Below are 7,500 nucleotides of genomic sequence, written 5' to 3'. Positions count from 1 at the left end.
TTCGATATTTCATTTCCTTCTTCTCCTCCTCCTCTTCCTCCTCCTCCTCATTTTCCTCTTTCTCCCTGCATTCCTACTCCTCATCCTAATTCAACTCCTCCTCCTCCTCCTCTTCTTCCTTATCTTCTTCCTTCCCTTCCTACTCCTTACCACCCTCACCCAACTCCACCTCCTCCACCTCCACCACCTCCTCCTCCTCCTCCTCTTCCTCTACTTGCTGCCTCCTCCTCGTTACAGAATGTTTGTGATGATGGTGCCTGCGTTTCCAACCATTCTGTATTTCTCTCTTGTCTCGCCTCACGTCCTCCTCCTCCTCCTCCCCCACCCTGCTCTGTGTGAGGAGAAGAGGAGAGAAGCAGCAGCAATAGGAGGAGGAGGAGGAGGAGGAGGAGGAGGAGGAGGAGGAGGAGGAGACGAGAGGAAAAAAGAAAGAGGATGTCAGGGTAACTTGCCCCCAGAGTGAAGGTCAGGAGGGGTCAGGTGGAGAAAGTGATAAAAGTGGCGTTGTTTTTGCTGTTTTTCTCCTGTCTTCTTTCTCTCTCTCTCTCTCTCTCTCTCTCTCTCTCTCTCTCTCTCTCTCTCTCTCTCTCTCTCTCTCTCTCTCTTCGCTGGTTGGCTGGTTGGTCGGATTTGAAAAGGTTGAGTTTTACGCTATTAATTTCAGATGGACTTTTCTGTCCGTGAAGGTAGAATTTAGGTCTCTCTCTCTCTCTCTCTCTCTCTCTCTCTCTCTCTCTCTCTCTCTCTCTCTCTCTCTCTCTCTCTCTCTCTCTCTCTAAACATACCCTTGACACTCGTACATATACAAAACTAAACAAAAAAAAAAATAAGTAAAAGAAAAACTAACACCTGCATTACACACAACTTCAAACTAAATAAAAAGAAATAAAAACAAACAAAACACACACACGTGCGAAAAAGAAAAAAGAAAAAAACATTCAACACTTCACGCAACATACACACATACACTCACTCCTGTAGCTGTCCCATACACACACTAACACCCACCCCATGCACTCATCCGCCACCCCCATCTCCCCCACCATCACCACCAGCAGCTCATGGGTCGCGGCAGTGGTAGTGGTGGCAGTGGCGGTGGCAGGGGTGGGTAGTGGAGGCCATAACACTGAAACACATTCCCCACTGCACCTCCACAATGCATTTCGCCACACGCCGCCGGCAACGTATGAATGTGGCGCCTCCTAAATAACACAGGTAATGGCGGGGACGCGCACCTCTGTTAAGCTGCACGGTCAAATAATTGGCCAGGTGCATATGGGTCCACGTGTGTGTGTGTGTGTGTGTGTGTGTGTGTGTGTGTGTGTGTGTGTGTGTGTGTGTGTGTTGGTGGATGGATGGATGGATGAGTGGGCGGGTAGTAGTAGTAGTAGTAGTAGTAGTAGTAGTAGGTGAGTGGGTGGGTGGGAGGGTGGTGGTGGTAGTAGTAGTAGTAGTAGTAGTAATAACAGCAATTCTAAAAGCTGTAGTATCTAGCAGTCTCAGGAAGGAGGAGAAAAAGTGTGTGTGTGTGTGTGTGTGTGTGTGTGTGTGTGTGTGTGTGTGTGTGTGTGTGTGTGTGTGTGTGTGTGTGTGTGTGTGTGTGTGTGTGTGCGTGTGTGTGTGATATGCATGTACGCGGAAATGTGCATGAGAAGTGCGTTCATCAGTATTTCAGACACCTGAGTAATACACACTAAAGGTGGGTTGCAATGGGAGGGAGTTTTTTCCTACCTCAAAGGCAAGCGTGTGTATTAAACATAAATGGCGTGTGTGTGTGTGTGTGTGTGTGTGTGTGTGTGTGTGTGTGTGTGTGTGTGTGTGTGTGTGTGTGTGTGTTACAAAATATCACCCAAGTAAGTTCTGTACACACACGACTCGCTACAAAAAGCATCACGTACCTTACTCTAAAATGGCAACTCTGGATACGGTAGGAGCAGAAGAAGCCTTGGCAGGAGTGGTTGTGGAGATCATGGCACGTACGCAGGTGGGGGGTGGTGACGTACATAAAGGTCACATTATGGATTCAGTATAGTGGGGTCAACGTTCTTTCCTCACTAACCAGGCTTTGATCTGACGGTTTAGTTCTTGCGGCAGTTCCCAAGTGTCTGGGACGTGTCCTCATGCATCTCTTAACTTCGCTGTGGAAGAAGAAAAAGGGAAGAGTTTATATGCAAATATCTTTCGTTTACATGTTTTACTTTTCCACAATTGAATTTCGTTGTTGGAGGAAGAAAGGAAGGAAGGAAATGTTGTCGTTATTGATGTTGCTGCTATATCTGTTGTCGTTATGTTGTTGTTGTTGTTGTTGTTATTGTTGTTGTTGTTGCTGTTGCTGCTGCTCTTGTTGTTGTTGTTGGTGGTGGTGGTGGTGGTGGTGATACTGCTGCTGCTGCTGCTGCTTTCATTGTTGTTGTTGTTGTTTTTGTCATTACTGTTATTATCATTGATAAAAATGACGATGATAATGATGATATTATTATAGTTGCTATTGTTGTTGTTGTTGTTGTTGTTGTTGTTGTTGTTGTTGTTGTTGCTGCTGCTGTTGTTGTTGTTGCTGCTGTTGTTCCTTCTAATTTCTTATGTCCCAGTGTAGTTTTTGGAGACGTTTTTGTAAGTACTATCATTTAACTTCTTTTTCTGCCTCCCTGCACCTGAACCTAACTGTTCAGGAAAAAGGGAAACATTTACGCAAATGCAATCACTTTAGCTACAACATTTTTTACTTTCCGAACTGTTCAGACAGCTGTTGAAAAGGGAAAACAGGAAGTTCTTCGTTGAATTACATTACTTTTTAATTTTTTTTTTATTTTCCTGCCTTTTAGTGTAATGTCGAGGTAGAAAATAGAAAAGTTTGTGTGCAAATCCATTTATCTTCAACTTTCGTTCTTCTTCCTTAAGGTTTCGAAAATAGAAATAGACACTAAGTACAAAGGACTTATTTTTCGTCACTTTCCTTTTTCTTGATTGCTAAAGGAAGGAAGAAAAGAAATGTGTGTTATTGCATTTTCTTTACTACTGTTCTTTCTACTTCTTTAATTCTTAAGATGTTAAAGCAGAAAAGAAATAAGTTTTAAGCTAATACCTAATATTTTCTTTCCTTTCTACCTTCCTAATCCTAAACTTAACTTTCGAGGAGCAAAATTAAGTTCACATCTTGGAAACAGCTTTATTTTCCGCCAGTTGTTACTTGTTACATTCCTATCTTTACGTGCCAATATAGTTACTTCCCTCTTGTTTCTACTGTCCTAACAATAACCTTCGCTAGAGAGGAGGAATATTTCGTTATCTTTTCCAAACACGTTTATTTCTCGTCATTTCTTAATATATTATCTCTACATTTTAGATTTATTTCATTTGCCAGTATAGTTACTTTCCTTCCTCCCTCTGTACCGTTTTAATCCCAAACCTTGCTACTGAAGAGGAAAATCTAGTTAACGTTCGGAAAAACCTGCATTTCCCGTCATTTCATACAACACCACCTCTACATTTACCTCTAAAATAAAAAAAACAGGAGCAGTATCATCGTGTTCCTTTACTTTGGCATTTTCGTGGTGCTTTCCTCTCTTACACCTGGGGTATTGGACAGGACAGGACGGCATGATGGCGCTGCAGCGGAGAGGCTTAAATGCAGTATTACCAGCCATGGGAGTAGAAAATTATGTGCATAGTTCAGCAGAAAATCATATTTACTGATGCACTTTTCCAGAATTGAAGTGATCGTTTGGATTCATTTGCCACTTACCGACAATTTACCTTGACTGAACATGACGACCAGGAAAGCTTGCAAACAGAAGGAGAGTCTTTATAATTTTTAAAAGGAAGGGACTTTACTGCAACTCGGCTACGGAAGGGGCGTCATAGGTTTACACCAACAACAACAACAACAACAACATCATCATCATTACCATCATCACCATCACAACCAGAACCACCAACACTACCACAGCCACAGACACTACCACGCTACCACCAAGAACATCAGCAACACCAATAGCAACATCAACACCACCAACACAAAACAACAGAGAATAATAAGGGTGAAATTATGAGTCAAAAACGAAAAACACATCCCCAGTCAAGCAGAGAATAAGATTAAGCTCTTTTTTTCTTTTCTTTTTTTTATTTTTTATTTTTTTTTTTTAGCTCACGCTGTTAGTTCATTAACTTAATTGTTTTGCTGTATTAATCCATGAAGTTCAGTTTATCAAATCAACAAGTGAAAATCAAACTTGCCCTTTGGGACGCGCCGGAGTGAATTTTACTTGTTAGGATCACATTCCTGATTGCCGGGGCAGTTAGAAATAGGGGCTTGTTTGAAGGGATAGTGTTAATCAAATCATGCAGCACTATCACTATTACCATCTTGTTACTATATCAGCCATCACAAGTAATAATGTCAGCAACACCCACAGTAAAACAATAAACAACACCAGTGTCTCCCTGCCTCATCAACGTCAACGAGAAGCAACAGCAACAACACTACACAGCATCACCTTGTTATATCATCCACTGTGGCAGCAACACAAAGGTGGCAGCAACACAGTATCACCGTCTTGCTATAACATCGTCAGAGCCAGCAACAGCAGCCCACCACCACCACCTTCACCATCGTCAAGGAGAACAACGACAACAACAATACCACCACCACCACCACCACCAACAACAACAACAACAACACCAACAACACCCCACAACGAAGCACCGCCATGGAAAGACGTAAACTTCGATGGCTTCCTGGATGTAATTAACTAATTTATATCAGGAAGCTTGAGCCTGGACTCCACCTCCTGCTTGCTCCACTCTTACTCAGCCTCCGCACCCTCCCCCACCATCCTCCCTCCCTCTGTCCTACTCCCACAGTCCCGGTCCGCTCCTCCTCCTCTTCCCCTACCATGAGCTCAGAGCTTCCCTTTTTCTCCCCTTCATTTTCACTCTCAACGTACCCTTGCAGTTCTCTATTTCAACCTATGTGCCGTACTCTTGCGGAAAAACCTGATTTTCTCTTTCCTTTTACTTCAGCTGCTGCATCCTTACTTCCTCTCCCTCCGCAGCACCACCCGCCCTTCTCACTGCCTGCCCTTCCCTTTCCTCAGGCACTCTTGCTTCCCTCAACTAATCCCCATTGCCTACCTTTTCCCCTCACTTAGCCTCGTCCCTTGTCGTTCCCTCACAAGCTCCAGTCAGCCGGACCCTTAAAGGCTGTGTGTGTCTTCGGCGGTGTTCAAACAAGGAGTCCGCGACATAGCGGCACGGAGACACGAGAGAAGGAAGGAAGGATGAATGGGAAGGGCGTGACATATGTAACTCTTCTGCTATTGTTGTCTCTGGTTGGTAGAAAAGAGCTATACTAATCGTCAGCTTCTATGATTCCAATTGAGGATAAATATTTCTTTCCCTCAATATTTTTTTTTTCTGTCAACCGCCCGTCTATTCTAAGTTTTTCAAAGTATACCATATCTCGTCTCATTTTACCATTAGTTCTGTCTGCTATACTTTCTTATTTTCCCTCTTGTTATTTTTTTCATCTTCCTTACTCTCAATATGTCCTGTGAACGCAAGATAAAGACAGAGTATCTATATTATAAAGGCTGCTTCCTCACATATCAGACCCAACTCATCCCTGCCAACTGCTCATCTATTCCAGGCCAACCACACCAAAAATTATCAACTCATCGCATCTCTCACTCTACTATTTACCTTCATTTTTTTTTTTTATTATTCTCCTCTCATTCTCTATTTTTTTTTTTTAATCTATACTTTACGAATGCGGAAATATCTGATTCCTTCACCCACAGAGTTCACTACTACAAAATCTCAACGACCATATTTTTCTCTTTTTTTTTTTTATTTACATTCTTTTTTTTTTACTCTATATTTTATAAATGTGCAGATATCTTATTCTTTCACCTTTGAGAATACAAGACACACAAAATTTACTATTACAAATTCTCAACCACGACAGTTCACACAGCTACAATACTTCCCTACGTGCGCACAATTCAACCACACGTAACTAAGAACAGCTACCGTAGACAGGCACTTCACCAAAACACTCCCATCCTCACCACCCAATTCCGGTTCAAAGCGCAAAGTTCTTCCTGTGGTGTGTTTCTCTCTATGAAAGCTGCGCGGATTAGTGTCTCACTCTCAGCGGGCCTGTTTTGATCGCCCGGCACATCCACACTCCATGCACAGCGCGGAAACCCTAATAGTCACGGCGGAACACGGGGCCGCTGGAAATAGGACTCATAGCCAGCGACACGGAGGCCCTGCAAATCTTCCAGTCCAGTTCTTGTACGTGTAAACAGTTCCTCCTGTCGGGTGATACGCAGGTAAAGCAGACAATAAGCTGTGTTGACGCAGGCCGAGTAGGTATGAATGCTGAATAAACAGTGGCCAAGCAAATCTTCCTGTTCTTCGTATATATGTATACCAGTAAACCCCCTGTGAAATCTGTGAACTCTGTTGGCTCTCTTTCTATTCGCCCCGCAAAGCCCAGTGATACGCTAAGGCAAGCAGATTGTAATAGTGATATGTACTACCACAAGCCGATGAAAGATGTAAAGGGCCTAAGAGGATATACACAGTAACTCTTGCCACATGTGGAGCACGCGCGCACACACACGCACACGCACACACACACACACACACACACACACACACACACACACACACACACACACACACGAAAAAAAAAAACATGTATCTTTACTCAGCTACATGTTCGGTAAGATAAGGAAAGGAAGGGGAAGGGGAAGGGATGGGAAGGGAAGAGATGAAAATGTAAGAGAGGGAAGGAACGGGAAGGGAAGGGAAGGGAAGGGAAGGGAAGGGATGAGATAAGAAGAGGCAAGGTAAGGTAAGGTGAGCTTGAGTTTGGTGAGGTGAGTTACAGTATGGTAAGGTAAGGTAAGGTAAGGTTAAGACAAGGTCGTATTAAGGTTAAGTAAGATAGGGTTAGATAGGAAAAGGTTAAATTAAGTTAAGTGAGGTTAGGTTAGGTCAGTTAGAGTGCATGAGATTAGGTGCAGGAGAAATATTGTAGAAGAAAACTCTCGTCATATGTTGTACACACACACACACACACACACACACACACACACACACACACACACACACACACACACACACACACACAAACATTTCACCACTTGCAACAAACCCACACAAAACACACACACACACACACACACACACACACACACACACACACACACACACACACACACACACACACACACACACACACACACTAACATTTCACCACTTGCAACACACCCTTACTCCATCACTCGCAAGGAAAAGCAGATTACGACTAAGAGCAATGTTTACCAAATCCGATAAAGATGACAGATGCATTGCAAACAGTAAGATACCCAGCCATTGCTTTACGCCAGATGCACAGAAGCAGCAGGTACAAACTTAAAGTATTTGAAGGGAACATTCGTAAGATCAAGGAGAAGGGAGGGAGAGAGAGAGAGAGAGAGAAGTGAATGAAAT

General features: G+C 43.3%; 1 long non-coding RNA gene across 1 annotated transcript in view; it reads right to left on the bottom strand.

The window, feature by feature from the left end:
- LOC135114535 (uncharacterized) overlaps positions 1 to 7,500 on the bottom strand; it is a 125,383-nt gene that overhangs the window by 81,238 nt on the left and 36,645 nt on the right. Inside the window, exon 2 of the long non-coding RNA XR_010275534.1 lies at positions 1,899 to 2,138. This is a non-coding gene — a long non-coding RNA (uncharacterized LOC135114535). The remainder of the gene's footprint in view (positions 1 to 1,898; positions 2,139 to 7,500) is intronic.

Source organism: Scylla paramamosain, chromosome 2 (assembly GCF_035594125.1).
Source record: "Scylla paramamosain isolate STU-SP2022 chromosome 2, ASM3559412v1, whole genome shotgun sequence".
Taxonomy (NCBI): domain Eukaryota; kingdom Metazoa; phylum Arthropoda; class Malacostraca; order Decapoda; family Portunidae; genus Scylla; species Scylla paramamosain.
The sequence above is the reverse complement of the archived record's forward strand: the minus strand, read 5'-3'. Positions and strand labels throughout refer to the sequence as shown.